Source organism: Rhinolophus ferrumequinum (genome assembly GCF_004115265.2).
Source record: "Rhinolophus ferrumequinum isolate MPI-CBG mRhiFer1 chromosome 5 unlocalized genomic scaffold, mRhiFer1_v1.p scaffold_110_arrow_ctg1, whole genome shotgun sequence".
In the NCBI taxonomy this organism is placed as follows: domain Eukaryota; kingdom Metazoa; phylum Chordata; class Mammalia; order Chiroptera; family Rhinolophidae; genus Rhinolophus; species Rhinolophus ferrumequinum.
This window is the reverse complement of record NW_022680355.1, coordinates 6570030-6582620: the sequence shown is the minus strand read 5'-3', so window position 1 is coordinate 6582620 and position 12591 is coordinate 6570030. Positions and strand designations below refer to the sequence as shown.

Here is a 12591-nt window from a genome sequence, read left to right as displayed (position 1 = left end):
AACTGAAAAGAACCAGGAACAATTAATATAGAATTCACGAAAGTGTTTCCTTCAGGGAAAGAGTGGAATGCCATCAAAGACAGACACAACAAAGTATGAACAATGATCTACATATTAAGCTTGGTTGGTAAGTTATGTGGATATTCACTTTATTTATTATTTTGTTTTAATTGTCCATATACTGGGTATATGGACAATTACTCCTTTTTTCTTTGAATCATATACCTGACAAAAATAAGAAAATCCTATACACAAAGGAGTAATTTAAAATGCACAGGTTGGTCCAAAGAAATTAGGAGTCTTTGGATAAGAATAAAATATTACTTCTTTTATAGCTTTATATGGTTATTTGTACAAATGACAAAAGAAACATACTTTGACATCTATCATCCACACATCAAAGACCAAAGGATGAATAGTGTTTGGGAGAGAAAACTCAGCACTTCCCAAAAAATCAGTTATCAAAAGCAGTCAAACATCCATAAATATTAATCATGTGTTGCCAAAGAAGACTAAAACAAAAATCTTCTGGAAAGTCTAAGTAAAATGAAACATTCCTGAACAGAGATACAGCTCATCTAAATATCTCCATCTTAACTTTAAAGAAAAAGGGAATAACATAAGAACAAGGGGGTTAAAACATATACATACAATGGCAAAAACTAATAAACCTCAGAAAAGATCCAAACATGAAGAACAGTGTCCTTATAATTGATGACACACTCAATCTTACCACATTGATGCTATTTTCATTTTCCTCCTATTCTTAAATAACATCAAGATGAAGATATTCATATATACATGTCTTAACCCTTCTAGTTACTTTGCTCAAACTATAATCTAAAGGACAGCATAGCACTTAAGAGAATCATCTCTGGAGAATAGTATGCAGAAATCTTTTGGGGTTATTAGTCTGTTCACAGCTATGCAGAAGATGGAGTGGGGAAAGTGAAAATAGAAGGGATAGGGACAGATAGATGGAAAAAGATGAGTTTATATTGCGTTAGGGTAGCTGTAATTTCTATTTGGCTCTAGAGTATACTACCATAAATTTCTGACGCCACTGAATAACTACAGAACTAGATTTTTTTATACTGTTGGGGGCGGCTGGAGGGGGTTACTCAGCCATACTCTATTCAAAAATTAAATGTGTAAGGGTGAAATACAACACTTTTAGTGAAAATACTGTGGACCTGAAAAAAATTTTCCCTGCACCAATAGTTACAAAACTGTACAGGAATAAAGAAGATGTGGTACATATATACAATGGATTATTACTTGGCCATAAAAAAAGAATGAAAGCTTACCATTTGCAATAACATGGGTGAACCTAGAGGGTATTATGCTAAATGAAATAAATCAGACAGAGAAAAATAAATACCATATGATCCCGCTTTCATGTGGAATCTAAAGAACAAACAAACAAAACAGAAACAAACTCATAGATACAGAGAACAGATTGATGGTTGCCAGATCGGAGTGGGGTTGGGGAACTGGGTGAAAATACTGAAAGGATTAAGAAGTACAAATTGGTAGTTATAAAATAGTCACAGGGATGAAAAGTACAGCATAGAGAACATAGTCAATAATATTATAATAACTATGTATGGTACCATGTGGGTACTAGACTTATCAGGGGATCACTTCATAAATTACATAAATGTCTAACCATGATGCTGTACACCTGTAATGATATAAAATACTGAATGTCAACGGTTAAAAATTTTTTTTTAATTTTAATGAAAAAACAGGATTAGAGAAAATAAAATTTTATTGCTTTGCAGAAGGAAAAACACACTATAGGAAACTGGGAAACAACAATCATATTTGCTTTGTAGGAAATAATCTTGAAACAGAGGGAGACCATACTGAAAAGGAGAGAAGATAAGGGAGAAGTTCACTGTAGGAATAAGTATGTGTTACCCTGTTGAAGAAAAAAAAAAAAAAATAGTCTGTACATGTACTAGGTTGGTGCCAAAGGAATTGTGGTCTAAAAGGTTAAAAATAATTGCAAAAACTACAATTACTTTTGCACCAACCTAATATTATATAAAGTATTCACTCGCATAAACTATGTTATATAAAGTATGTACACGCATAAACTAGGAAAATGAATGAGAAACAAACAACAATGGGAAGTTGGGAAGCAAAATTGGACAAACAAGAGATTTAAGAGAAAGAACTTTCACTGTATATCTTTTTACATTTTTTGCACCATATTAATACATCACCGTATCAAAAATTAAGTAATTTAAACTTACAATAATGTAGACAAAAAACAGGGTTTAGATTATGTCAGTGACTAGAGAAGTAGATTCAATTTAAAATGCCGACACCTAGATAGATATCCAGAAGGCAATTGCAAATACAGATGTAAAGGCGAAAACAACTGTCAGGTGATCCTGATGCCCAGAGGCATCCACAGCAGGCATAAGTCTACCTCAGGTAAGGTAGTGAAATAAACAGGCCAGAAAAGCAATCGTGTAAATTCAATTTTAAAGAAGTAAGGAAGTGATGCCAAACAGGAACCAAGAGGCAATGTTTAAAGAGGTAAGAAAAGAAAGTGGCTTCCCAGAAGTCATGAGAGAGTTGCAAGAAAGATGGGGTGATCATAGTTTTAAATGCTGAAAGTAGATCAAGTAGAATGAAAATTGGAAAAATTTTACACATGGCCATTTGAAGTTAACAAAATCCAGAGTGGTGGACTTAACAGCCAAATGCAATGGTATGAAGGGTGAATGAATAGGAGTTTGTGATATTTTATGTACTTATTAATACCTAAAATTTTTTCAGAAAACGATCTGAGGCAGCCTACAAATAAAGGACCTGCATTATAACAATAAAAAAATAGAAAAATGAACATAAAATCAACATGAGGGACATCCCCCTGATTCAGGGAAACTCTCTTACCCCTGACTCCAACTATGTAGTTCTAGTGAGGGTTGCCATTCATAGTACCCTCCCCACTCCAGCCACAGGGATGGTGGGTACATCATCCAAGACAGGTCAATCAGAGTCCTTCCCAGGCTTCTTCAAGAGAGCCCCTTCTTCTGGTAGAAGGGGCTGGGAAGATGAGAGCCAAGAGCTGCCAGCAGTCATGGTTCCAGCCTCATGAAGTAGAGAGTCTGTAGTATGAGAGAATGAAATCAACACGCAGAGAAACAGAGATAAGAGGTGAAGTTCTAAACCCCACAGGAGGAGGAGGAGGAAACAAATATACTAATAATCAGATTAATAAAATTGATGTAACTAAAGACCAGATTTGGTTCTGGGCTGCCTGGTAGCCAGAACAAAAAGAAAAACAGAATGTGCTATGAAAAAGGAGGAAGTATACCAGATCTGCAAGGGAGACAATTTTCCTGATGCTAAATTATTAAAAGACTTTCTTGTACACGGATATTTATATAATAGTCACTGAGAGACAACATGGACAGTATCCATGATCAGAGTGTTATAGCAAATGCAGATTTCATATGCTATTGTTTAAAATGAAAACTAAGTAATACCTCAATCATTAAGCACAACTAAGAGGCTGGACTATAGTAGACAATTGAAAAAGCAGAGATATCAACTAAGGTTTTATTCTTTCAGAAAGTGAAAGGGGAAAGACAAAAAGGTGAAAAACGTAAAGAGAAAGTAGAATCTATGGGAAGATTCAAACGTTTGTGAGCTGAGTGGGGGCAAAAAATCAAGTAAAAAAGACAGACTAAAAGATAAAACAAGATCCTGGGAGAAATGGGAAGAGTATATCACAAGCACAGGTACTTAATTCTACTTAAAAACTGCATCTTCTCCTTCCTACAATTCCACTAAATGAGATTAAAGGGCATAAAGCCACAAAGACAAAAAGAACATAAGGGAAGACAACAACTATACAATTTTGGAAGCTAGAAAGGAGACAAGTAGTAAATGACTTAGATCAGAAAAGGTTACTGCAGTAAGACAAGCCCAAAAGCAATGTGTCTGAGACCACGTAGCATCAGAAACTGGAGGAACTTTAGGTCCCAGGCACGGCAGGCAGGGAGTTGCTGGTGCACAGTGGTGGTATATGCATCTGGGAGGAATGGGTTCAGGTGAAGCTAAGAACAGGAGGGACTGGGTAGAATCTGAAAAACAATCAACACCACCCCCTCCCAAGCTCCTTCTCTACTACACATTACCAGGTACCTGGTCTTTCCGCCATCCTAAAAACTGCAGAAAGGGTAAACAAGAAAATTTGGACTTGGGGACATCAGGCAGAGCTGAGGAAAGGGGTACCACACTGAAAAAAAAGAATTAACTGAAAATCGAATTCTAAATAGTAAAATTACAGCAGCCACCTGGATCAAAAAATATTGGTAACCCGGTCGGTCAGTCCCAAATGGATGACTAGAGGATTTTTTTCTGAATAAATTAACCAGTTGGTGGTCTCCTAATGAAAGAACCAAGCTAGATCACCTATAATGAAGCCAATCAGCCAACAATCCCTGCCCACACAGAGATCTTCCAATCAACTCATTAGGAGCTTCATAGCTTCATGGCTAAGAGTAACCAGATTTTTAAGCAAAGTCTTTAATAACACAGACCAAAACAAACAGTACAAAGGAACTGAGGAAAAGAGTCCCAGGAGCAAAAGAAAACTTCAGAAAACTGAAACAAAACAAAAACTCTCTGATTAATAAACTCATAGTTAAGAGAAAATACTGAATCCAAGAAACAACAAAAGATAAAAAATGAGCATGTAGAGCATAAAAGAGCCCTTGGGGGGCAGCCAGATGGCTCAGTTGGTTACAGTGTGGGCTCTGAACAACAGGGTGGCCGGTTCAATTCCCGCATGGGATGGTGGGCTGCGCCCCCTGCAACTAAAGATTGAAAACGGAAACTGGACTTGGAGCTGAGCTGCGCCCTCCACAACTAGATTGAAGGACAACGACTTGACTTGGAGCTGATGGGCCCTGAAGAAACACACTGTTTCTCAATATTCCCCAATAAAAATTTTAAAAAAAAAGAAAAAAAGAGCCCTTGGAAATTAAAAGTGTAATAAATAAGTTAAAGGTTGAAAGATAAAGGAACTGCCTAAGAAAGTAGAACAAAAGAAACACAAACATAAAAAAAAAAATCAGAAGATTAGTTCAAAAGGTCCAGCATCCAGATAAAGAAACATACAGAAAAAACAAACAATGACAACAGAACTGTGGGAATCATCAAAGAAATAATTCAAAAAATATTTCTCTTAGCTGAACTCAGGTTCTCCAACATGATTCACTAAATCAAAAGGCCACTGTGTGCCCAGTACAATGAGTGAGGGAATGCACGCTACCATGAAAAACATCACAAATAGATGGATAAAGAAAAAATACTAAATCCAGAGAACAATCACATACAAAGGATTAGAAATCAGAACTCCATGGGACTTAACAGAAACACTGAACGCTAAAAAGCAATGGAGAAATATCTTCAAATTCTGAAGGGAAATGATTACCAACCAAGAATTCTATTCAGCTAAACTATCAATCAAGATGGTAAAGCTACCAATTTTATCAAACACGCAAAATCTTTAAAAAATTGACTTCCCACACACCTTTTCCTACGAAGCTGCTACAAGATGTGCCCACCAAAACAAGAAAATAAACCACTAAAGATAAAGAAATGGGGGAGTAAGGGGTTAGAAAACAGGGAATCCAAAATAAGCAGGAAGAAACTCCCAAGGTAACAGTGAAGGGAAGCTCCAGGCTTAAACAGAAACCAGCCCAGATGGCAGCAGGGAGATGGTACCCAGAGGAAGGTCTACTGGTTTAAAACAGAAAGGAGGAAGAGGGAAAGGTCGAAGAGGAGGGGGAAGAGGTAGAATAGGGAAAAGAGAAGAAGACAGGGAGAGGAGAGGAGGCAGAAGAAGAGGGAAAGAGAGAAGGAAGTGGGGAGGAGAGGAAGAGGGAGAGGAGGAGGAAAGAGAGGAGAGGTTGAGGAGACTGAGAGGAAGAGGAAAAGGAAAGGAGAAGGTAAAGAGAAGAAAAGGAAAATTGAATTTACAGACTACCTAATTTTACTAACCAATGGAAGATTACATGAAGAAGCGATTAGAGTGTAGACAAAGATTTAGCCTTAAATAAAGAACACAAGGAAAATGAAAATATAAGACAATTATTAATCCCAGGACAAAAAGAAAAAAACAGAAATTAACACAAGAAAATAATCATAGTAAAAATAACCATCGTACACTTGGCTCAGAAATTAACAAAATATTTAAATACTTATAATCATGTAAATATTACTATTTAACACTACTGATTTAACCAAAATTTGTGATACACTGAAAGGCAACATCTAAAAATGATTTGTCAAAAATAGCTAGCTGCTTACTCATTCCAAAAAGGGGTTGCCTCTGGGGAATGAGATGAGGGTTCGAGAGTCAAGCAGCAAAGTACTATTTTGTGTGTGAAAGATTTTGGTACTACACGACTTTGACTATGCATTTATCACTTTGATAAACATAAAAATTAAATCTTAACCAAAAAAATGGAATAAACAGGTACCATATGCCGGGCAATATATCAAGGTACCCTTATGTTCCCATTTCTCTTACTTGTTACCGTAGGCAGATTAGAAAAGGACACAAACGAGTATTAAGCACCTAAGTTGTGGTAGGCTTTTCTCACAGGAAAGAAAGGAATTCAAGAAAAGAGACAAGGGAAATTGGCTATTTGCTATTTTATCTATGGTAGTAAACACTAAATGTTAACTTTTCAAAATCTCAAAGCTATAGGAACTTAGGATGCTATACTGAATTTTTTACAAGCAAATATTAGATATGAAATCAGCAGTAAGAAAAAATGTTAGCAAACGTTTAACCTTGAAGCCACTCTATTTAAAGTATACAGACTAAAAAACTATACAGAAATAAAATGGAAAAAGTTATACCATATGATACTAAAAAAATCAACTATAGCTACCCTATCCTGCCTTCTCGCACACAGATCAAAGACAAATAAATCTGAAACAATTTTCAATTATGTAGATAAAGGTTAATCTCCAGATGATAGACATTTTTAAAAAGCACTTAAAAGCTAAAACAATAAACATTCGTTGAAGCTGAGGCAATCACTGACAGTACTGGATCTAATGCATACCCTATGGTTGGGGTTGACTATGGCAACAGCATAGACCCTAAAAGTGCAGAAGAGCTCTAACTGGGCTCCCTGCAAGGCCAGGAGCTGGTAAGGGCCTAACCCACCACCAAAGAGAAATCTGTCCTAGAAAAACACGGCCTGGACCACTAAGACTGGAGAAGCTACACTCAAGTGAGATGCCTATTCTGGACATGAGGAGTCACCATAGAAAAACAGGAAACTCAAGCAGATGCTGAGAGAGTGTGGGGCTCAAAATCCATTAACTAAAGGGGCTACGAATCCAAGCCAAGAAACAAACAAAAACTGGTCTGCAGGCTTGAACCTCACTGGGCAAATGGTGACAGAATCTGCTGGTTACCAACCCAAATTCATTTTCCCCTTCCTGCCTACTAAGAGAATTCCAATTTTATTCAGTTCATCGATGGGCCTATATTTTGCAGTCTAACAATTAAGAGACAGTAAAATTAAGCATATATTGTCGAGTGGGGCTTCTAAGAAAACTTGTTTAAGAACATAACTCAGCTGGGAGATGAATCACTTTTAACCCTCCCTCTTTCCCCTTCTTTCTGCAGTCAGTGACTACAGTTCCAGCTGCCACGCTATGACTGTGGGACAACCCTGAAAATGGAAACCATGTGCTAAGGTTTGTACAGTAGTCTGATCCCTAATGACTTCACAGAGCTGTCCTAAAAGCTTTAAAATGCATTTCTGAACTTGAATAAAAGAATTTGTAAATTTATAAATTCCTAATTTGTAGAAGCCATTATAATCTGGTCTTTGTTACCAGCAGCCAAAGGCAATTCTTAACAGTTGCAGAACAAATGCAAAGCTCCCCACAGTAACATTTTCACAAACTCAGGTTAGAGGAAAAGGAATCTTAAGGAAGACAACTCCTCCTGAAGATTAGCTCACAGTCAAAAATTACAAAGTATATGAAGACATCTACCACCAGAGTTAACAAATAAAACAAATGAAAAAATTCCAAAATCCCTAAGGAGTTTTAAAGTATGTGTATGTTAAATGTTCAAGTAATAAAGGAAAGAATATAATCCTTAAGGCAATAATAGCAAGATACTATGAAAAAAAAGCAAATTGAAAAATAAAAATAGAAACTCTGCATATGATTCACACAGAAAAAGAAATTCACAGATTAAAAATGAGCATAAATTTGAAGGCAGAGATAAAGAGATTATCTGTAATGCAGCGATAAGGCAGAAAATATGAAAAGGAAATTAAAAGGTATAAAGAAAAAATGGGAATCCCAAGCATAAACCTAAGTAACAGTTCCAGGAGAAAAAAATACAATGGGAAGGTGATAATATTTGAAAACACAGAGCAGAAAATTTCCCAAAATGGAAGAAAAACACTGAGTCCTCAGAATGAAAAAGTAGATCACCTCTCTCAAGCAGAACAGACGGTCAACAGATTTCCTGTTCACAGAAATAGACACCAGAAGACAAGCTACAATAAAATCTTTAATTACAGGAAAACAACTATTATCCTAGAATTCAAACTAGCATACAAGAAATCAAAATAATGATATTCTTAGACATAAAAAGACTGATACAGCTTACTTACAACTTACTAACCACAAACCCTAAAAAAAAAAAAAAAAAAAAAAAAAAAAAATTTCAAAAAGATAAAACAATCCATAAAGCAGCAAGGGAAACAAAAAACTGAGTTGAACAAAAAAAAAAAAATCAGTAATGTTAAGTCTAAATTGTAGATGATTATTAAAAAAGAACAGGGCCGGCCTGGTGGCTCAGGCGGTTAGAGCTCTGTGCTCCTAACTCCGAAGGCTGCTGGTTCGATTCCCACATGAGCCAGTGGGCTCTCAACCACAAGGTTGCCAGTTCAATTCCTCGAGTCCAGCAAGGGATGGTGGGTGGGCAGCGCCCCCTGCAACTAAAGATTGAACACGGCACCTTGAGCTGAGCTGCCACTGAGCTCCCGGATGGCTCAGTTGGTTGGAGCGCGTCCTCTCAAACACAAAGTTGCCTGTTCGACTCCCACAAGGGATGGTGGGCTGTGCCCCCTGCAACTAGCAATGGCAACTAGACCTGGAGCTGAGCTGCACCCTCCACACTAAGACTGACAACTTGAAGCTGAATGGCACTCCACAACTAAGATTGAAACAACAACAACTTAACTCGGAAAAAAGTCCTGGAAGTACACACACTGTTCCCCAACAAATTCCTGTTCCCCTTCCCCAATAAAATCTTTAAAAAAAAAAAAAAAAAAGAAACACACAACTACTAATTTGGAAGACTAAAAATAAAGTGGAAGGGGGATGGGGCTCAGGGAGAAGGGGAAGGATTAGACAGCATAACTTGGTAACTACAATATTGCCACGGGGATACAAAAGACAGTTTGGGGAATATAATCAGTAATGTTGTAAAGATTTCGTAGGGTGTCAGATGGTCTTATTAGGGAGACCACTTCATGGACGGTGGAGATACTTGACCACTGCAGTATACACCTGAAGCTGAATAATACTGTATGTCAACTATAATTTAATATATATATAATCACAGGATATGGAGTACAGTCAACGGAACTGTAATAAATATATACAATGTTAGAGGGGCAATAGATTGGGGGAAAGTGGTTATCATTTTGTGAGGGGTGAAATATCTAACTATTGCATTGTTTTGCACACCTGAAACTAATAATAAAAAAAAAAGGTGAAATTAAAATACAGAACATAGTAACACAGATTTTGCAAGGAAAAGAGAGAGAGTAAAAGGGATCCTAACCTTGGATATGTTCAAAAGGAGTACAGAAATTAGTTTTAGAAAAATATAAAGTATGAACTTTAAAATTTTAAGGACAAACACTAAAAAGAAATAAAACATATAACCTCCAAATCAGTACAGGTTTTTCAAAAGAGAAATAAAGAACACTCAATTACTCCGACTGAAGGAAAAGAGAGATGGGGAAAGTATGGTAAACAGGTAACACAAAACAAAATTTTAAAAATCGGCCAAGATGTGTCAGTCATTACTATAAATATAAATAAATAAAACTTGCCTATCAATATAGATTCTTAAACTGTATTTTCTAAAGTACCATCCTTAAATTTGTAAGGACGTTCATTTGAGCACTATTTGTGATTGGAAAAAAACTGGAAACCTAAATGACAATCAATAAGGGAATTAAATAAATTGTGGTACATTCTACAACAGAATACTAAAAAGCAGATAAAAAGAATGAATTAGATCAGTCTGCATCAATATACCTATATCACAAGTGCAGAATACATATACAGTATGGTATAGTCCTGTAAAATAACACAATACTAAATGGTGTTTATGAATATAAATGTGTAATATTAAGTACTAAAAACATAGATGTTGGTATATGTGTGTGTGTACACACACACACACACACACACACACGGAATATTATTCAGCCACGAAAAATAAGGAAATCCTGCCATTTGCCACAACACAAATGGACCTTGAAGGCATTATGACAGAGGAAGTCAAATGCTGTATGATCTCACTTATTTGTGGAATCTAAAAAACCAAACTCAGAGAGAGAACCTACTGGTGTTACCAGAAGCAGCAGGTGGTGGCTGGGGGAAATGAGTGAAGGTAGTCAAAAGGTAACTTTCTGGGGATGTAATGTACTGCATGACAACTATAATTAACAATGCCGTATTGTGTATTTGAAAGTTGCTAACAGAGCAGTAAATCTAAAAAATTCTCATCAAAAGAAAAAATTTTTGCAACTATGTGAGGTGATGGAACTTAACTAAAATTACTGTGGTAATCATTTTGTAATATATTCATACATCATTATCTTGTATACCTTAAACTAATAGAATGTTATACGCCAATTATTCCTCATTTTCCTTACATTCCTCATATATCTTATATCCCAATAAACTGAAGGAATTCCAATAAACTGAGGAATATATTTCATATATTTTATATTCCAGTAAACTGGAAAACTGTATCTATAGAAGGGCCCAACGGACACTAAAGGATAATGGTTGACTCAGAGTATTGAGGAAGAGTACAGAAAATACTTTAACTTAATTTTTTAATTTGTTTTTTTTGTAAGTAGAAGAGAACAATTGAAGCAAATATGAAGAAATAACATTTGTTCATTCTGAGTGCGGAATATATATGTATTCATTTTACATGCTATATTGTTCAAAACTGTGATAATTAAATGTATATGACTATAATTTTAATTACAATTAAATATAATTGATACAGTTAAGTATACAATTATATGGTATTACAGATTTATAGTGATTTGTTAGCATTATGTATCTTCATTGAGCAAAAATCTAAAAAATAATACAATCCTAGATCAATCCCTAAAACCTCACTTTTGATTCCATCCAGCAGTTCCTCCTGTAAGAAACCAGGAAGAACTGCAATAAAAACAGGCAGAGCAGTAGGAAAAAATTACAGCTCACCCTGTAGGAAAGGAATAGGCTTTCATTTAACAATTCCTAAATAATGCAAATTCGTAATGGGCTTTTGGTCATTGTATTTTTTTTGCATGATCCACTCTCAACATGTTTTCAAAGTAGAATACTTAAAATATAAAAATATCCTTCCTGTATCTCATTAAAATTATCTATGTAGATAAAATTTCTATAAATCTCTTCAGCCTGTGGTAATTAAGAACAAATACATGTTAAATACAAAAACAGTCATCAATATTTTAACATCTAACCACTATGATAATGATTAGTAAATAGTTTAAGTCCACTAAAAAGTTTTCAGCAAAAATACATATTCACACTTGAGGTGAATAATGCCACTGAAGTGATTTTTCTGAACAATGAATACCCAGCTACAAAGAGCTTCCCTTAAAAACCAAGCAGGGGCCAGCCACCTCCGGCTTAGGCGGTTAGAGCTCCATGCTCCAAACTCCGAAGGCTGCCAGTTCGATTCCCACATGGGCCAGTGGGCTCTCAACCACAAGGCTGCCAGTTCAATTCCTCGAGTCCCACAAGGGATGGTGGGCAGCGCCCCCTGCAACTAAGATTGAACACGGCACCTTGAGCTGAGCTGCCACTGAGCTCCCAGATGGCTCAATTGGTTGGAGCGTGTCCTCTCAACCACATGGTTGCTGGTTCGACTCCCGCAAGGGATCGTGGGCTGTGCCCCCTGCAACTAGCAACAGCAACTGGACCTGGAGCTGAGCTGCGCCCTCCACAACTAAGACTGAAAGGACAACAACTTGAAGCTGAATGGCACCCTCCACAACTAAGATTGAAAGGACAACAACTTGACTTGGAAAAAAGTCCTGGAAGTACACACTGTTTCCCAATAAAGTCCTGTTCCCCTTCCCCAATAAAAAAAAAAAAAAAAAAAAAAAAAAAAAAAAAAAAAACCAAGCAGGGCCGGCCCAGTGGCTCAGGCAGTTAGAGCTCCATGCTCCTAACTCCGAAGGCTGCCAGTTCAATTCCCAAATGGGCCAGTGGGTTCCCAAATGGGCCAGTGGGCTCTCAACCACAAGG

At 36.5% G+C, this 12591-nt stretch overlaps 1 protein-coding gene across 17 annotated transcripts in view; it reads right to left on the bottom strand.

The window, feature by feature from the left end:
• MLLT10 (MLLT10 histone lysine methyltransferase DOT1L cofactor) overlaps positions 1-12591 on the bottom strand; it is a 191690-nt gene that overhangs the window by 172453 nt on the left and 6646 nt on the right. For 3 of the 17 annotated variants that reach the window (XM_033100641.1, XM_033100646.1, XM_033100644.1), the window contains exon 1: positions 2911-3082. The exons of the other annotated variants lie outside the window; for them this stretch is intronic. The gene's annotated coding sequence lies outside the window, so the exon portion shown is untranslated. Of the gene's footprint in view, positions 1-2910; positions 3083-12591 lie in introns of those variants that run through there. 17 annotated transcript variants of the gene reach the window in all.